The sequence below is a fragment of the Sarcophilus harrisii genome, chromosome 1 (assembly GCF_902635505.1).
Source record: "Sarcophilus harrisii chromosome 1, mSarHar1.11, whole genome shotgun sequence".
Classification (NCBI taxonomy): domain Eukaryota; kingdom Metazoa; phylum Chordata; class Mammalia; order Dasyuromorphia; family Dasyuridae; genus Sarcophilus; species Sarcophilus harrisii.
In genome coordinates this window covers 219,614,252-219,634,717 of record NC_045426.1, presented here as the reverse complement: position 1 = coordinate 219,634,717, position 20,466 = coordinate 219,614,252, and the positions used below count along the sequence as shown (strand labels likewise).

Genomic DNA, 20,466 nt, shown 5'->3' with positions numbered 1-20,466 from the left:
TGATACTCAGCTGCCTCCTGAGGGCAATAGAGCACAGTGAAAGAGCATTTCATCAGAATAAAATCTAAATTTATGCAGTCTATTTGTTTTCTCCCTCCCATAAAGAAACCCTTTAACTTCTCCAATCCTATATTGCACCATCCACTTTTCTCTGTCCTTTTCAGATGGACCAACCTCTTTCCTGCTTTCCCTCTCTCTGAAAGCAACACTTCTTCACATGGAGGGCTAGTAACTCCATGACTGCCTTCTCTCTCTCCAAGAGTGTGGGAAAAAGCATCAAAGAGATCTATCTGGCAATGAGCATGAAATTCCTTCTTCTATCAGCTGGGCTCTGAGATCCTTTCCAATATTGAGAGTCCATCCTCTAAGATATTAGAGAAACTGATTCTCTTTGTCATCTACCTGAATTTACTTTAATTCCTTTTTGTATTATTTTCACATCATGAATTATTAACCCAATTTAAGGAGTCATTTATGCTATTTGCTTTAGTTGGTGCACTTTGTGCAGAGTCACAAGTACGTTTAGCCATGAAATAAGACTCTGATGTTACTGTGATACACGAGGAGATAAGATAAGCATCATCAGAACATTTCCCAAGCTAGTCTTGGAAAGTTTGGGATTGTTGAGATCTGAGGAAAATTAATATCATGCTGTATTATTTAATAACCAATATCATTCTGTGATTCATCTTTTTTTCTAATTTTGTCAGACTTCACTTCTGAAAGGCAGGCAGTTTCTGAAGGGATGATCAAATCATGTGAACACTTATAGATCAAGACATCTGTTATTAACCAGCTTGGGCTGGGGCCAAATGGAACCCTTGATTCTGTTTATCATGAAATAAAGAAGCTGAGCTAGTCCCTCCCCAGGGGATATATCCTTTGTCCTTACTTTTCCTTCACCAAATTTGGGGTAAACCTGATTTACAAGAGGGAGCTGGTAGAGGCATCCGGGTCTCATAACCTAGGATTGCTTAAATGTAAGAGAAGGGGTATAATCATCTGCATCTGAAAGCCAGCACATTTCCCTCTTTTTTCCTCTCTCGAAAGCAACACTTCTTCACATGGAGAGCCAGCAGACTAATGCTTTCACCTGAGGATTAACTCTGCCCCCTTCCCTCAACAATGAAATATAATGAGGAGCTGAACTATGAACTCATTTCCCCATAAAAATGTCATTAAAAAACCCTCATAAAAATGAGATCCAGGGGTTATCCAAATGTTGTACAGTCAGGCCAATCAGAAGGAAAGTACATGTAAATTTTTAAAAGCCCTGTTGGGATTGATTAATATGACAGAAAAAAAAGATGATAAAAGTTAGAGAGGATGTGGGAAAATTGGAACTCTAATGCTTTGTTGGTGGACTTGTGAACTCACCCAACCATTCTGGAGAACAATTTGGAACTAAGTCCAAAAGTACAAAGTTGTATGTACTCTTTGATCCACTACTAGGTCTGCATATTAAAGACATCATAAAAAAAAGGGCAAAGGGCCCACATGTACAAAAATATTTATAGCAGCTCTTTTTGTGGTGGCAAAGAATTGGAAAGTGAGGGGATGCTCATCAATTGGGAAATGGCTGAACAAATTGTGGTTTATGAATGTAAGGTAATCCTATTGTTCTATAAGAAATGGTGAACAGGCCGATTTCAGAAAAACCTGGAAACATGTTACATGAACTGTTGCTGAATGAAGTGAGCAGAACCAGGAGAACATTGTATACAGTAACAGCAACAAAGTACAATGATCAGTTTTTTTTTTTTAAATAACTTTTTATTGACAGAACCTATGCCAGGGTAATTTTTTACAACATTATCCCTTGCATTCACTTCTGTTCCGATTTTTCCCCTCCCTCCCTCCGCCCTCTCCCCAAAGATGGCAAGCAGTCCTATACATGTTAAATAGATTACAGTAGATCTTGGATACAATGTATGTGTGCAGAACCGAACAGTTTTCTTGTTGCTCAGGGAGAATTGGATTTAGAAGGTATAAATAACCTGGGAAGAAGAACAAAAATGCAAGCAATTTACATTCATTTCCTAGTGTTCTTTCTTTGGGTGTAGCTGCTTCTGTCCATCCTTGATCAATTGAAACTAAGTTAGAAATGATCAGTTTTGATAAACTTTTCTCTTCTCAGCAATACAATGATCTAGGGCAATTCCAAAAGACTTATGATAGAAAATGCTATCATATCCAGAGAAATCAATGCTGTTTGTAACTATATTTATAGACCTGTATGCAAGAGACCCCCAATATTTTCTAGTGCAACTTGAGCCAAATTAAAATGTATATTATTTTAGTCTGTTGATGTATTAATAAAAAATAAAGGGACAGCTAGATGGCAGAGAGAATAGAGCATCAGTCCTGGAGGCAGGAGAAACTGAGTTCAAATCTTACCTCAGACACAATACCTACTAACTGTGTGAAGTTGGGAAGACACTTAATTCCAATTACCTTGCTCTTCCCCAAATAAATGAATGAATGCATAAATAAATGTGATTTTTTAAATCAATTAACAGCCCATAACAGTATATGATTTGGAGATATTTGTTTCTATTTACACTACTGCTCCAGAGCCTAGTACAGTGATTGGAACATAATAGCTCTTTTTTTTTAATTAATTTTTTTTTCATAATTATAACTTTTTATTGACAGAACCTATGCCTGGGTAAGTTTTTACAACATTATCCCTTGCACTCACTTCTGTTCCCACTTTTCCCCTCTCTCCCTCCACCCCCTCCCCCAGATGGCAAGCAGTCCTATACACGTAAAATATGTCACAGTATATCCTAGATACAAAATATGTGTGCAGAACTGAACAGTTCTGTTGTTACACAAGAAGAATTGGATTCAGAAGGTAAAAATAACCTGGGAAGAAAAACAAAAATGCAAACAGTTTACATTCATTTCCCAATGTTCTTTCTTTGGGTGTAGCTGCTTCTGTCCATCATTGATCAATTGAAACTGAGTGAAATCTCTTTGTCAAAGAAATCCACTTCCATCAGAATACATCCTCATACAGTATCGTTGTTGATGTATATAATGATCTCCTGGTCCTGCTCATTTCACTTAGCATCAGTTCATGTAAGTCTCTCCAGGCCTTTCTGAAATCATCCTGTTGGTCATTTCTTACAGAACAGTAATATTCCATAACATTCATATACCACAATTTACCCAACCATTCTCCAATTGAAGGGCATCCATTCATTTTCTAGTTTCTAGCCACTACAAACAGGGCTGCCACAAACATTTTGGCACATACAGGTCCCTTTCCCTTTTTTATGATCTCTTTGGGGTATAAGCCCAGTTGTAGCACTGCTGGGTCAAAGGGTATGCACAGTTTGATAACTTTTGGAGCATAATTCCAGATTGCTCTCCAGAATGGCTGGATGTGTTCACAATTCCACCAACAATACATCAGTGTCCCAGTTTTCCCACATCCCCTCCAACATTCATCATTATTTTTTCCTGTCATCTTAGCCAATCTGACAGGTGTGTAGTGGTATCTCAGAGTTGTCTTAATTTGCATTTCTTTGATCAATAGTGATTTGGAACACTCTTTCATATGAGTGGAAATAGTTTCAATTTCATCATCTGAAAACTGTCTGTTCATATCCTTTGACCATTTGTCAACTGGAGAATGGCTTGATTTCTTATAAATTAGAGTCAATTCTCTATATATTTTGGAAATGAGGCCTTTATCAAAACCTTTAACTGTAAAAATGTTTTCCCAGTTTATTGCTTCCCTTCTAAACTTGTCTGCATTAGTTTTGTTTGTACAAAAACTTTTCAACTTGATATAATCAAAATTTTCTATTTTGTAGTCAATAATGATCTCTAGTTCTTCTTTGGTCATAAATTCCTTCCTCTTCCACAGGTCTGAGAGGTAAACTATCCTATGCTCTTCCAATTTATTTATAATCTCATTCTTTATGCCTAGGTCATGAACCCATTTTGACCTCATCTTGGTGTACGGTGTTAAGTATGGGTCAATGCTTAGTTGCTGCCATACTAATTTCCAATTTCCCCAGCAATTTTTGTCAAATAGTGAGTTCTTATCTCAAAAACTGGGGTCTTTGGGTTTGTCAAACACTGGATTATTAAAGTTATTGGCTGTTTTGTCCTTTGGACCTAACCTATTCCATTGATCAGCTAGTCTATTTCTTAGCCAATACCAAATGGTTTTGGTAACTGCTGGTAAATTATAATATAATTTTAGATCTGGTACAGCTAGGCCACCTTCATTTGATTTTTTTTTTTCATTTTCCCTTGAAATTCTTGACCTTTTGTTTTTCCATATGAACTTTGTTGTTATTTTTTCTAGGTCATTAAAATAGTTTTTTGGGAGTCTGATTGGTATAGCGCTAAATAAATAGATTAGGGAGTATTGTCATCTTTATTATATTCGCTCAGCCTATCCAAGAGCACTTCATATCTTTCCAATTGTCTAGATCTGACTTTATTTGTGTGGAAAGTATTTTGTACTTTTGCTCATAAAGTTTCTGATTTTCCCTTGGCAGATAGATTCCTATATATTTTATACTATCAGTAGTTACTTTAAATGGAATTTCTTTTTGTAACTCTAACTGTTGAATTTTGTTAATGATATATAAGAATGCTAATGACTTATGTGGGTTTATTTTGTATCCTGCAACTTTGCTAAAGTTGTGGATTATTTCTAATAACTTTTTAGTAGAATCTCTGTGGTTCTTTAAGTATACCATCATATCATCAGCAAAGGGTGATAATTTGGTTTCCTCATTGCCTATTCTAATTCCTTTAATCTCTTTCTCAACTCTTATTGCCACAGCTAGCATTTCTAATACATAATAGACACTTAAGAAATAATTGTTGATTAATTAATTATTCATTGATTCATCAAAGCCTAGTTACTTTTGCCTCCACATTTCCCCATATCATTTTAGTTTTCTATTCTATGGAATTTAATTAAAAAAATATCAATAGACTGTTTAAACACTCTAAGAAGCAACCACCTCCAATCTAGGCTCAAATACAAGTATTCTGGTGCAATGGGAGAGAAAGTTAGCCTGGGGGTTTTCAAGACTGGGGTTCTAGACCCTAGTCTACCACTGTTCTCTGAATAAAACCTACTTGACTCCTTTAGTTTATAGACATTTATTAAATGCCTTCAAGGTGCATTTAATTAATTAAATAATTATGTTATTCATTACAGTGTATTATTAATTAAATAATTATAATATAATATATTATAAATATTATATGTTAATTAATTAATTTAATTTAACGCCTTCATTTGGCTGTGAAGAGTTCAGAGATGCCCTTAAGGAAATTTACATATAATCCCATATATTTTGTCTGATGTAATTTTATTTGATCTAATTAAAAACATAATTCTGAGGAATCCATAGATTTTAATGAGCCTATGACAACCAAAAAGGTTAAGAACCCTTGGACTAAATGATTTCTAAGATCTCTTCTAGTTCTAAATTTATGGTCCAATGAATTGTCAGTCCGTAGGCAGGATAATTACTTTTAGCTAAGGGATCTTTGGGGGAAAGGGTTCCTGCACTAGAGACAGAAAGACTTCTTGAGTTGAAATCTGGTCTCAAATATTTACAAGCTGTATGACTTTAGGCAAGTCACTTAATCCTGCTTGCCTCAGTTTTCTTATCTGTAAAATAAATGTAGAAGGAAATAACAAATCACTCTAGTATCTTTGCCAAGAAAACCCTAAATGGGGTTAAGAAGAGTAGGCCATGACTGAAAAACAACTGAACAACAAAAGGGATCTGAGAGGCCTCATGGCAAAAGTGATATTCATGGAATCATAGAGTATAGTAAAGGACATTAGAGATTATTTAGCCCAGTTCCTCTTATTTTATAGAAGAGGGAAGTTGTGTGTGTATGTATATATGCCTTTGTACCTCTGCCCTTCAAATAACCATCAAATTGAAAGCAGTTGCAGTGAAACCAGGAATGAAGGATTAATGTTAATAAGTACTTCTGTTGAGGTTCAGAAGGGACCCCAAATGGTTGGGGGTCTCAGAATGCTGTCTTGAGGTGTCTCAAAAGAATTTGCAGGCTTGAACCCATATCCAAGTTAAGGGGCATCGTTTATTGTAATTGTAATGCCAATTGAAATGGGCTAAGTTCCAAAAGAATTTAGCAAGGGACCAAGAGAAAGAAGATAGATTTGTAGAACAAAGTTAGACCAGGGCTTCATATTACTTATTTGCTAATTTTATGGCTTACAGGTATGTTTGCAAGGTGGTCTGTTAACTATTTGAACTTGATTATCACTGACCAACAGATTATCTGACGGTCAGTAATGTTTATAGGACTATTTTAAGGCCAGAAGATTTTAGAATCATTGACAGATAGATTATTAGAACAATGGCACTCTAAGTTCAGGGACCTCAGGATCATTGATTTATAAAGCTAGAAAACTTTAGAATCATTGAGACATAGGTTGTTAAAACAGAAGCACTCTAAGGTCAGGGGACCTTCTCACTGTTATGTTTCCCCCAGAAGCTGTACCCCATTGTTTTCCCCCTCAGGCAGTTTGAAACCCAAATTCATTTGGGACAAAGGAATGAACATCTCATCTTCTGCAGCTGCTTCATGGTGATAAGGGATATAGATCTATCCCTGCCTAGTGGTGTTCAGACACACAATTTGAGAATGGTGGGAGCAGATTTGTGGGGGTGCTAAGTTAGCCCATGGTATTCAGGTTGAACAAGTAGCTGGAAATTCATAGCTTGGAGTCTGGAGGACACAAATCTCACAAGCAGGTTAAAAATGCAGGGGCCAAATATGAGAAAAAAAAGAATAATTAAAAGTGGAATTAGTATGGGAGTTACTAAGGACAGTAACCAGAAACCCCACCCAGAGGAAGACTTGGGCTATTATGAATGTCTCACATCCAGACAGCTTTTCCTAGGATAAATACTAAAGAACATTTCCCCCAAATCCCTGCTTTTGTCTCTTCAAAGGAGTAGGGAAAATGGGTAGAACAGTATCCTTATACACAGTGAAAGGAATGCTCAGGTGACCTAGAATGCAAGCACCATAATTTTTAAAAGACATTGAGCATTGGGTAGAGAGGATTACATGCAGAGTGGAGATAACAATTTTAAATGTTTTTTTTTCCCTTCCTTTAGCAAAAACATCTGAGTCTTTTCAGTCTTAGAAGAGAAGGCTTTTACCCAATTAGTAAAAGTGTCAACAAAAACCAAAAGTGGTTTAAAGTCCTTGTAAGGCAGCATATGTATAAAATCCACCTGCCAGTCCTCCCCTAAGTATGTTCCCCTTCTCCAGATAGGCTGCAGGATGGAGGGGTTTAATATCCCTTTCAGAATTTACTTGGGCACCTACTGGGCAGGCCGGACAGACCTGTTTCTCCTAGCTTGTAACCAGTGAAAATAAGTTTCAGAAGGGTTTGGAGAGCATGTTTTCCCCAGTGAGTAGCTTAGTGTGGGCCAAAGAAAAGTTTACACTGGCTGGCACCCAGGATTGGAAGTTGGCTTGAAGGTGTTTGAAACCTTGCAGAAGAGAAAGGGTGTACCCCCTTTCTTTAACAAAGGCTTGTTTCTGGGAGCTATGAGGGAGTGTAGGAGTTAGGGAGTTGGGGAACAAAGGTGCCATGGTCTGGAGCAAACAGGCAGCAGCTGAATCTGCAAACCTGTTTCCCTTGGCCTTAAGTGAATCTCCTTTATGGTATCTTTTACAAAACATAGCAGAAATCTCACGGACAGCTTGCAATAATTGTAGAATTATCCCTGCATATATTTAATGGGGGAATTATTTATTTATTTGCTTTTTTTTTTTTTATCAAAAGTCCCCTTTCTTTCCATATAACCCCATGAGCATTCAGAACATGAAAGGTATATTTGGAGTTAGTATAGATGTTCACTCTCATTCCTTTCTTCACTTCTAAAACTCTGAGGCTGAACCTGGTGGGGAGTTAGAATCTCCAATGGTTGGTCTAGGGTGAGCTTAGAGACTTCCTCAATTAGAAGGGCTGTAGCAGTTACTGCTCTAAGATAGGAGGGTCACCCCCAAAACACGAAGTAAGCAAGGAGTCTGGGATAGGGTTCCAGAGACTGAGTGGAGACCACTAGGACCTGACCCCACCTTCCATCAACATACAGCATAAAAGGCTTTAGTCAAGGTTAAGGCTGGAGCAAAAGAGTACATTAGCTTTCAGGGTCTTAAAAACCTTGGCCTGATCAGAACCTCATTCAAGGGGATTTGTGTCGGAGTCTTGTAGATATGCTCAGGAAAATACACAGTTCTTTCTTTGAGGAAGGTTCAGTGATAAGATTGCTTCCTCTCCAATGTGAATCAAAAGGAGGTGGGAGTTAATTCATGGCCCAAACACTTAATAGACTGATAGGTAATGTGGGTTACCTATATCTCCTCAGGAAGCCAGAAAGTTAATGGTTTTTATGGCTGCAGTCAGAGAAGCCTCTCAGATGGAGCTGAAGATCAAGATATAATCCACATACTGGATAGCTAGGCCCTGTCCAAATATGTGGAGGCTGTCACGGAAGCCCTGAGCTACCTCCATGTTAATTGGTAGGGGTTATATTTTCCTGGATTTGCCCCTTCAAAGGCAAAAAGAAATTGTGAGTCTTTATGCAATAGTATGCAAAAGAAAGCATTTTTAAGATCTAAGGTAGAAAACTATGATGTCCCCTGGGATACTTGTATTGGGCTCATGGCTGCTACTGACCATTTGCTCTGATGATAGAAACTTGCTATAAGAAGAAAAAGCAGGAACATGATTATAACAGCATCAAAACAGGTCCTTTAGGTTTCAGCCTGAGAGTACATACATGACAGGATAAAGTTTCCTTAGCTCTATTTTACAACCAATCATGCAGTAACAATTCCACCTCATAGATAGGCTCAGGAATAATTAGATGAGGAAACAAAGAAACAGAAGTGGGAAATTGAGTCAGAAGGATCTCACTTTATACAGAGGCTAAGATTGTCCTCCCAGCTCTTGCCCAGATAAGACATCTACTTATGACATTTCAGGAGTCATTTATGGTATTTCTCTCAAATGGTGGGTTGCTGACTTAATGATCAGGCAATCAAATTCAAAACTCAAAAGAATATATCAGTTACAATCCAAGAGATTTTATCTCTAATATCAAATTCTACTAATCGCAGCTTAGGGCTAGATAATATTATTTTTAAAAGTTTACCAGGATTTACACAATAGGAGATTTTGTTTAACAAGTTTTATATGTTTAAACTTATCCTAGTGCAAAGGATCAATGATTTAAAAGGCTTATAGATTCTTAGTAAACACAGTCCTTATTTAGGAATTATACATCCTAAACACGCTCATTTCTCAGGGCTGATAACCTTGCTTCTTACTCTGATGGTTTCAGGAAAACTGGTAAATTTACAAATTAAGGGGAGTTGATAGAAACTTCAGAAAAGAGACTGAGCTTGCTATCACTCACCCCAACTTGTTAGCAATTCCCAAAACTGAGATTCACTCAGGACTCTGAGGAGTGGAATGGAGAGGGTTCCTTAATACCTTCTGGGCTACTTTCCCAAAGGAGCAGAAGGGGGTTCCAGAAAAGATAGGAGTCTAGGAAGGGTTAACAAAAAGTTGCCATTTATTTTTTTTTCTTTTTTATTTCAGAATGGGGTAAATTCCTGGAATTATCCTCAATCTTTCAGGAATTTTTCTTGAAATCTTAAAGTGACTAATTACCAAACTTGTTAATCATTGTTCTCAAAACTTTGAGAATCTGCTAAGATGTTACTTAAATTTTAATTAGCTAACTTTATTTCTATTGCCCCCAGCTTGGCCAGACCTGAGATCCACAGGAAAGTTAGGCTTTTTCCTTTTTTTAGGTGGGAATCAAGGAATCAAGGGAATCAAAGAAATCTTTCCCAGCATTCTAACTAAAACATAGTTTTTTCTTTCTGGTAAGTTTAGAATCTTTCGAGGCAACAAAATCAAGTTTACAGGATAAACATGACACAGACATTCTACACAGAGATGCAGACACAGACAGAATGACATGAAACAGAAACTCTTTGCTAAAAATCATAACATTTCTTTACCAAAAGCCATCCTCCAAATCTGGGCATCCCCAGTCAAGGAAAATTTCCTGAGTGTGGAACTCATGATGATATAGATCAGACTTCTTCCAGGTTTTTGGGGTGTTCCAGTTTTAGAATTGAAGGAGAAAAATGGGGGGCTTACTTTAACAAGGAGGGAATCAAGCCAGAGGAGGCCAGACTATCCCCATATAGGCCACTAAATGTTGAGATTCAAAAGGGACCTAAAAAGGTTGAGGGTCTCAGACTGGTATCTTGAGAGGTCATCAAAATAATTTGCAGGCTTGCACCCATAACCAAGTCAAGGGGCAAAGTTAATTGCAATTGTAACACCATTCGAAGCAGGCCAAATTCCAAAAGAATTTAGCAAAGAACCAAGAGAAATAAGATAGATTTATAGGACAAAGTTAAACCAGAGCTTCACATTATTACTTATTTGCTAATTTTATGGCTTTCAGATAGGTTTGAAGGGTAGTTTATTCACTATTGTCTCAGGAACATGGAACTCGGGAACAGGAACAGATTATCTGACAGTCAGTAATGTTTGTAGGACTATTCTAAGGCCAGATTTTAGAATCATTGACAGATAGATTGTTAGAACAATAGCACTCTAAGGTTAGGGGACTTCAAGATCACTGATTCCAAAGCCAGAAGACTTTAGAATCATTGATAAATTGTTAGAACAGAAGCACACTAAGGTCAGGGGACCTTCTCACTACTGTTTCCACTAAAACCTGTATCCCATCACTTCTTTTCTGAAGATAAGTCTTTTTTTTTCTATAATTATAACTTTTTATTGACAGAACCCATGCCAGGGTAATTTTTTACAACATTATCCCTTGCACTCATTTTTGTTCTGACTTTTCCCCTCCCTCCCTCCACCCCTTCCCCCAGATGGCAAGCAGTCATATGCATGTTAAATATGTCACAGTATATCCTAGATACAATATATGTGTGCAGAACCGAACAATTTGAAGATAGTCTTTCTAGTCCTACTCCATGCCATGCCTTCCTTATTTAGAATATCACTCCTATTTTATTTTTTCAGGTAGCTTGGATTCTTCCCTTGAGTTCTTTGGCTCTGAGAAATGAACCTTGTATTGTGAATGGGGGACAGATTTCTCATCCACTTCTTGTCCAGCTTTCCAGTTATGCTACCACAGAAACCTCTCCCTTTCAAATTCTTCTTTTAAATTTTGCCTTTTCCTATTAGAATGTAAGTTCCTTCAATAATGCATTGTTGGTGGAATGATTGTGAAATGATACAATCATTTTGGAGAGCAATATGGAACTATGCCCCAAAGGGCTATCAAACTGAGGAAACCCTTTAACCCAGCAGTATTTCTACTGGGCCTACATCCCAAAGAGATCTTAATGGAGGGAAAGGGACCACATGTGCAAAAATGTTTGTGGCAGCCCTTTTCATAGTGACTAGAAACTGAAAACTGAGTGGATGCCCATCAATTGGAGAATGGCTGAATAAATTGTGGTATATGAATGTTATGGAATATGGAACAACCAGCAGGATGATTTCAGAAAGGTCTGGAGAGACTTAACATGAACGGAGGCTAAATGAAATGAGCCGAACCAGGAGACCGTTGTACACAGCAATAACAAAACTATACGATGATCAATTCTAAGGGACATGGTTCTCTTCAACAGTGAGATGATTCAAAACAGAAAGTTTTGCAAGGTTCAATGTTAAAAAATTTTCCATGCATATGTTTTATAAATAAAAAGCTTTAATAAAATTTTAAAAAAAGAAAGAAAAACTGCACATGCTTAACCTATATCAGATTGTTTGCTGTCTTGTCAAGGGGGAAGAGAAGAAAAGAGAGAGAAAAATTTGGACACAAAGTTTTGCAAAAGTGAATGTTGAAAACCATGTATTTTGGGGGAAATGCTATCTAAAAAAATCAAAAATAAATAAATAAAAAGACAATAAAGCATTTAAAAAAAAAGAATGTAAATTCCTAGAGGACAGGACTATCTTTTTGTTTACATTTGTATCTACAGCATTAAGCACAGTACCTGGCACATAGTAAATGCTTAATAAAAGTTCTATATATATATATATATATATATTTATCTATGGATCAATCCATTTATTTTCCCATCAAAGCTCTTTATTTTAGTAGTATAATAATATATCACATTTGGTACATCTAGCACTTCAAATTTTGCAAAATATTTACATTATCTCATTTGAGTTTTTTTTACAGAGGAGTAAACTGAGGCTCATAGATGTTAAATGACTTGTCAGGAGTACCACAATTAATAAATATCTGATGGAGGTTTTTATATTGAGCTCTCTCCATCTTCTGTTCTCTCTGTCTCTCTCTCCAAGTGGAGCACTGTAACCCAGGTCCTTGAAGCAAGAACTCTTTTATTTTTACTTCTTTATTTCCAGAACCTTGCACAGAATTAATATTTTATGGATTGTTGATTCAAATTGAATTCTTCCTTTTAACCTATCTTTCCTAGGCTAAACAACTTTGTCTTAGGAAGAGAGAATCTTTCCTCTCTCCTTCCTTCTGTTTATAAGCCCTATAAACAGAAATTCTGCTGTCACTAGGGATATACCAATAAGAATAGATGATCCAAGATGACCAGAAAATGAGGCAGATGAGGGGATGAGGTTCTGCTGTACTTCAGGAGCAAGGATAATGATCCAATGGGTGAAGGCAGCTATGTTGGCGTAGACTCCAGGGCAGTTGGGGGCTCCAGGATCTCTCCCCAGCTTACCACACTTCCAAACACCCACCCAAACTTCATTTGGCAAGATAAAAGGCCCCCAGAATCCCCTCGAAAGAGAATACAGTGTTGACATATGACTGGCTCTGGGGGAAAGGTTCTCCCCAAAGAGAACCACACTAGGAGGAAGTGAGAAAAAAGTTAAGACATTTCCTGTTTACTTGGACGGAGTCTGCAGTGCCCTCTGCATTGTCAGCACAGACCATGTCATGCTCAATGATAGAGACCTTAAGAGTGTGGTGGGAATTCTGGTGGTAGAGGATCATGGGTCTCCTAGGACAGGAGAGAAACATTAGTCTGCTACTGGGTTTGGGAAGCTGGTGGTGGGAAACTAAGGAAAGAATCAAGAATGGGAAGTGACTAGGAAAGAAGTTCTGATAGAGGACTTGAAAGACTATGAAGTTTAGAGCTTGGGGTTTGTTCAGAGTTGACAAAAAAGAATTAGGGATTAGTAGGGAAGATTCCTGGAGCATAAATAGCAGATTAGGGTTTGGAGACAGAACTGGGTATGTCCCTATTATACAAGTAATGGTTGTGTAGATCTGAGAAGGAGTTTGGACTGAAAAATATGTATAGAGAGGCCAGGATGGGGAGGCAGCTCAAGTAGTGATCTAGACTCCTAACAGATTTATCTCCTTATTTAATGTTTCCTTAGCCTGTCACCCAACACAAGGTCCCAGAAGGAATTGCTCTAGGAAGACAGATGGGCTTCTCTGAGAAAGAGACAAGTTACACCATAGCTTAAGTCACCACCAGACTCATCCACGCTGGTACATGCAGGATGCCTGATGATCTGCCTTACTCCTTGCTCCAAGACATGGGGACATGAGGAGTCCAGGTGGTGAGAACTCAGGAGGACTGAGACCTGGGAGGGATTTAGGTTGTTGAGAAAGGAGACAGCTAGATAATCAAAACTAGATAACTAAAGCTGGCTATTTGACTAAGGCTCAGCAAACTTTCTTTACTGATGAATGAATTTTCATTTCAAATTGCAAGTAAATCTCCAATATTTTATGTTCTTTCCCTACTTTTTTCTTCCCTTAAGAATTTCCCAGAAACTTTAAATTACCTGTGACTTTAGGAAAAATGCTCTAAATCACTATAGATTAGAGAAATGCAAATTAAGATAATTCTGAGGCACCACTTCACACCCCTCAGATTGGCTAAGATGACAGGAAAAGATAAATGTTGGAGGGGATTCGGGAAAACTGGGACATTAACACATTGTTGGTGAAGTTATGAACTGATCCAACCATTCTGGAGAGCAATTTGGAACTATGACCAAAGGACTCTCAAACTGTGCACACCATTTGATCCAGCAATATCTCTACTGGGTCTGTATCCTAAAAAGATCATAGAAAAGGGAAAAGGACCCCCATGTGCAAAAATGTTTGTGGCAGCTCTTTTTGTAGTGGCAAGAAACTGGAAATTGAGTGTGTGCCCATAAATTGGGGAATAGTTAAATAAGTTATGGTATATGAATGTAATAGAATATTTATTGTTCTGTAAGAAACGATTAGCAGGATGATTTCAGAGAAGCCTGGAGAGACTTATGTGCATTAATGAATGAAATGAAGTAGTAGAACCAAAAGAACATTGTTCACAACAACAACAAGATTATGTGATGATCAACTGGGATGGACGTGGCTCTTTTCAGCAATAAGATGATTTAGGCCAATTCCAATAGACTTGTAATGGAGAAAGCCATCTGCATCCAGAGAGAGGACTAGAATGTGTATCACAACATAATATTTTTACCTTTTTTGTTATTGTTATTGTTGCTTGCTTGTTTTTTTCTCTCTCATTTTTTTCCTTTTTGATCTGATTTTTTTTTTTGTGAAGCATGATAAATGTGGAAATATGTTTAGAAAAATTGCACATGTTTAGTCTATTTTGTGTTGCTTGCTGTCCAGGAGAGGGGGGAGGGAGAAAAATATGGAACACAAGGTTTTACAAAGCTGAATGCTGAAAACTATCTTTGGATGTATTTTGAAGTATAAAAAGCTATTATAAAAAAAATTACCCGTGACTTCCTGCACTAGTACTTTTCCTCCTTGCCATAGGTAAAAAATCCCTGTCCTTTCTTTTTGTTCCTATAATCCCCAGTTTTGATGGATCCTCTCCCCTCTAATTTCCCTTCCTTAGTCCCATCTCTTTCTACATCATTATTTCCCTGAAGGGGCTCCTTCTGGGACTTATCTGGAATTGCAAAGGGCTGCAGTGAGCAGCCAGTTGTGGGAGATTAAGGCGGTACCACAGATGTGCTGTTTAAACTGTCGGAGGCTGGCATGCCAGGACCATGTGCCCTCCCTGGCATCCTCATCCCCAACCAACTGAAGAGAAAGGGACGGTTGGCCACAGGGGAGTTGGAAAGATGTTGGTGAAGAATTGACAGGTCTTAAACATTTCAATATTCAGCACCAAATACATATAGAACCTAAATACATTCTCTTCCATACTTGAGAGCTCCCCTTCAGATGCAAAATCACTCCTTTCTTCCCTCTTCTTCAGAGAAATGCTGTCCTATAAACCCAGGTTCTTTCATCTAAACATCCATTCCATCCTACTCTCTATTTTTCAACTCTTATCTATAGATTTACAATCCTTTTCCTAATCCAGTCACATTGCTTTACTTGAATTCCAGGGGAGATTTCTGTTTTCGTTTGATGGGAGAGCCACTGTGGGGTCTAGTATCCATATGAGGGGAAGCAGTCATTAAAAGGACCATAGTCTCTATAAAGGGGAAAATGTCATGAAACTTAGCCCTTTCCCATATTCATTTCCTTACCTGCTGCATGGTTCACTCTTTTTGTGGGAGCTGAAAGTACCTAACTATAGTTCTGACTACTGGACCTGGGAAAGACAGCTTCTAAGAAAATAAAATTCAAGGGGAATGCTAACAGGAGAGAGAAATGGGAGAAAGACAAGGGCTCAAGTACCAAGGGGCTCTGCAGACAAGGGCTTCTTGTTCTAAAGAAAGGAGTCGGGAGCTATGACACTTACCCAGAACCAGTCTCACAGATGTTCTCCACTGATGCTCCATTCTTTGCTACTCCCTAGGATCAGGACTCTCAAGAGGGATCCCAGCTTGGGTCCTTCCCATGGGCCTACCTCAATGAGGTCCCACCTTCTGGCCTCCTTCCCTTTTTCCACCTTGTTTCCTGACCATCATCCTTTCCTGTGGTTCAGATGAGTTTTGTTCCTGTAATGCCCTCCACTGATTCCTGGTCACATCCAAGGATCTTTTCTTTTTCTTTTCTTTTTCTTTTTTTTTTAAATTAAAGCTTTTTATTTTCAAAATATATACATGGATAATTTTCAGCATTCACCCTTATAAAATCTTGTGTTCTAAATTTTTTCCCTCCCTTCCTTCTATCCCCTCCCCAGATGGCAAGTAATCCAATATCTATTAAACATGTACAATCATTCTATACATGTTTCCACAAATATTATGTGGTACAATAAAAATCAGGAAACGTGAGAAAGAAAACAAAATGCAAGCAAACAACAACAAAAAGAGTGAAAATACTATGTCATGATCCACACTCAGTTCCCACAGTCCTTTCTCTACATCTAGGGGTGTTTTTACTGGAGCTAGAAAGAGAAATGAAGATTTTGGAAAGGAAAAGAAATGTGATAGATGAAAGTAAGTGAAGAGACTTTGGAGACCATATACCTGGGGCTCTGGGAAGGGACTAGATTTAAAGGCAATTGGGTGAGGTCTAGGAAGTTTGGGACTTAGAAAAGTCAGTGTCTGTTTGTCAGTCTATGTAACTGGTACCCAGAGAACATCAGCCCTCAGAGGCTGATTTTGAATAAATTTTTTTTCTTTCTGAGACCGGTTACTTCAAAAGTGATCATCAGCCAAGGGAGGATCAAAGGTCAAAAGGAGAGTTAGCCAGATGCCAGATCAGCAAGGGAAATGAAGCATGGGGAGGAAAGAACCCTTGGCAACTGAAACCTGGGAGGGGAAGGCAGTTGGCTTGGGGAGACAATAGGTTTGGGTATGGGAAGGAAGATCATACAGGGCAGGGTGACTTCGATTTAATCTTTTAAAGCAGGAAGAGGAAATTCTCCCATTAGTACTGAATCAGTATTTGCCTCTCCCTAACTACAAATTTCTCTGGAAGAATACCAAAACTTCCTGGTTTGTGCTGACATTTGTGGGAGGGGAAGAAATGGTGAATATTGCATGATTCTCATCTCTGGCTCAAAGACTCCACTTTCCTTTTAGAATCCAAATACTACTCTTCTAAGTCTCTCCTTTGATACCCCAAATTTATTATACCTACAACCTATGCACATAGTATTGCACATAGTATTACAGTGTCATGGATTCAGAACTAGAAGTCTTCAGAGGCTAATTAGTATAGTGTTTTTTTTTTTTTTTTTGTTTGTTTGTTTGTTTGTTTTTACAGATGAGGAAACTGAGCCTCAGAGAAAGTGAGTTGGTTGAACAAAGTTGACTGGATAATAAGCTTCAGAGGCTGGATTCTTAACATCTCTAGGCCTCAGTTACTTTATATATGAAGTAAGGTTTGTTTTCATTGCTGTTCAGTCATGTCTGACTGTAACCACATTTGGATTTTCTTGACAAAGATGCTGGAGTGGTTTGCCATTTCCTTTTTCAGCTCATTTTACAGATGGGAAAACTGAGACAGAGCTAAGTGACTTGCCCAGGGTCACACAGCTACTATATGTGGCCAGATTTTAGTTCATATTTTTTACTTTAGACCCAATTCTCAATCCATTTAACCATCTAACTGCCCATCTGGGAACCTATGATTCTATAATTCTACTTCCCTTCACAGCCCAAGTTTCATTCTTCTCCCAGAATCCAGAGGCTATCCTTTCTGGTTTCTAGTTCTTTATTCCAGATTCCTTCCCACTCAGCTTGCTGAAAGAGAAGGTTCTTTTCTTTACCCTGGACTGTCACCCAGCTTTCCCTCCTTCAGAATCATGTATCCAGTTACCATTATTACACCTCGGACATTGATTTTCTTCCTTGGAGAGTAAAGCCTGGTCTTGGAACCCCAAAGGTCTTTACCATGTCCCCTGTGAAGTCATATTAACACCTTTGGGGAATTATTGCCCAAGTACCTATGCCCCAGTGAGTAAACACATAATTAATTGAGGAGAATAAATTCTGAGGAAGATTAGATCAGACCCAGGTATTCTCCTTTTAGGTCATCTTCCCTATAGTATCTAGTCCTCACCCAGTTACCCTAAGTCCCCTATAGAGTAACCCTATGACCCATTATATTTATCATATAATTTCTCCTGGTTTTAGTTGACTTTTCATATATATTTTCAGTGATACCATATGTAGGGTCCCTGAGGACAGGGGTTGTGCCTTGCACACCTTTGTTTCTCTTGCTTTGTCCAGGACAGTGCCATGTATTTCTTTCTCCCTCCCAAAGTCAACAAGCACTATTTCTAAAAATATTTTATTCTTTCCAATTACATGTAAAATTTTTTAATATTCATTTTTTTAAAATTGATTTCCAAATTTTCTCCCTCTCCTCTCTTCTCTTTGAAAAAAGAAGCAGTTTGATACAGGTTATACATGCGCAATTATACAAACCATATTTCCATTTTAATCATGTAAAAAAAAAAAACAGAGACCAAAAAACAAGAAAAGAAAAATAGTATGCTTCAATCTGCATTTATACTCCATCAGTTCTTTTTCTGGAAGTGAATCACACTTTTCATTGAGTCTTTTGGAGCTGTCATGGATCATTGTATTGCTGAGAATTAGCTAAAGTATTCATAGAATCAACAAGTATTATTAAGTAACTATCACACCTTGTGCTAGACCTGAGGATACAGGTACCAAAAAAACAAACGTACAAAAAAACCCCAAACAAACCAAAACCAAAAACAAAAAACCTAACTCTGCCTATAATGAACTTATATTTATTTCTTTTTTCTAATTTTTATTGAAGTACTTTGCTCTTAAATGATCAGATTTACAGATCATTTTTAGATCATTCTCACCTTTTGAGAAGGGTCTCGTGACAAAGTGAAGCAATAAAGTAAAACTAATAGTACGGTGATTTCATCAAAAAGTCATGCAAGTACATGAAACATTTCACATCTATATCAACCCCCTACCTCTCAATTTAAAAAATTACGAATGAACTATTTTCTAGAATTCCCTTTTACCCCATATGCCATTAAATTTTCATTTTCAAGCTAAACAAACTTCTTTAATGGATGTTTATAAAATCCTAAATCCATCACTTTTCTGTCCTGGATAGCAAGTTTCACCATTACTCTTCTAGAATCATGAGTGATCCATTGTAAGTAGTTTTTACAGTTTTCAAAGTTATTTGTTTTTTAAGAGGTTGAACTCAAGAGTTATTACTATTGTACAGATTGTTCATTTCATTCTTCATCACTTTATGAAAGTTCTCAAACATTTTCATTTTTAGAATATTGATGTTATACCATAACATTATATTGATGTTATGGTATAAATTTTTCTTTTGACTCTATTCACTCTATTCTGCAATGGTCTCTCCATGTCTTTTTAAAATCATCAGTAAGTATTTCTTGATAAATCCCAATCTCCTCTGTATTTAATTGTTCCTGAATTCCCTTCTAAGAGTTTTCTCCACTACCTCTAGCTTTACTGGTATTCTCAGAACTTTTTCTCTAGTACCTTCCTCTAGGCTGATTCCAAAGTCAACCATTCCTCTCATCCTTAGACTAGGGCAAGGTCTTTTCTAAGTTTAAGGTCTCCCCTAGAGCCCAGCACACTGTTCCACAAAGAAGATGTTTCATGAATGTTAATCACAGACACTGTCTGTCCTCAGTTACTCAAAATATGAACGAGACTGAGTATTAAGGACTCAGAATCTGCTACTTAAGATTATATAGGAGATACGCACTATAACCCTGTCATTTCTCCCTTTTCCAAATCCAGACTTATGAGGTTAGAGGTAAAGAACTTAAAATTTTCTGATATGGGACATTATCTGGTAACTCTGCCTCAGGAAGAGGAGAAGGGGATAGAGGGGGATCATAAGATAGATGGGAGAAGAAAGAGAAGTATGAGACTCAGGACTCTTCAGTCCTGAAGGGACAACTTCATCTGAATAGGCAAAACTAGGAACTTAAAATTCAGGATGTGTGCTTGGACTACAGCTGGTACATTAATTTCCCATATCGTCTAGGTAAGGCTTCTGGGTATGATCCTTCTAGCAATTGCTGATGTGCTTTATGAGAATAATAGGAAGGATAAAGGCAAAATTCCTTGATTAGTTTCTCTTATCCCCCTAATCTGCCACAAGGACTACAAGAGTACCAAGAAGAAATGAAGCCAGAGATTTTTAAATGAAATAAGAACTGAAAGAAGAGCTGTGGAGAGGAAATAAGTGGAAGGAAAATAAATAACTTAGAAGAAAAGATAAAAAATATATTCCTCAAATAGCAGACATCTTGAAAATTAGAAAGAAACAAAACAGAACTCAATGACTCTATGAGATAAGAAGAAATATTAGAACAAAATCAAAAGATTAAACAAAAAGAATAAAAGGTAAGTTATTGTCTGTTTAAAATTATTGGCAAAGAAAAGAGGTGGAGAAACTTTAAAAATTTCATTTCATTTTTAAAATTCTAAACTTTACAAACACCAAATAA

The 20,466-nt window shown here is 37.4% G+C and overlaps 1 pseudogene; it reads right to left on the bottom strand.

Annotated features, from left to right (window-relative positions):
• Positions 1–12,568: 12,568 nt before the first annotated feature.
• LOC105749476 lies at positions 12,569–15,991 on the bottom strand (annotated as a pseudogene).
• Between the last annotated feature and the right edge of the window lie 4,475 nt (positions 15,992–20,466).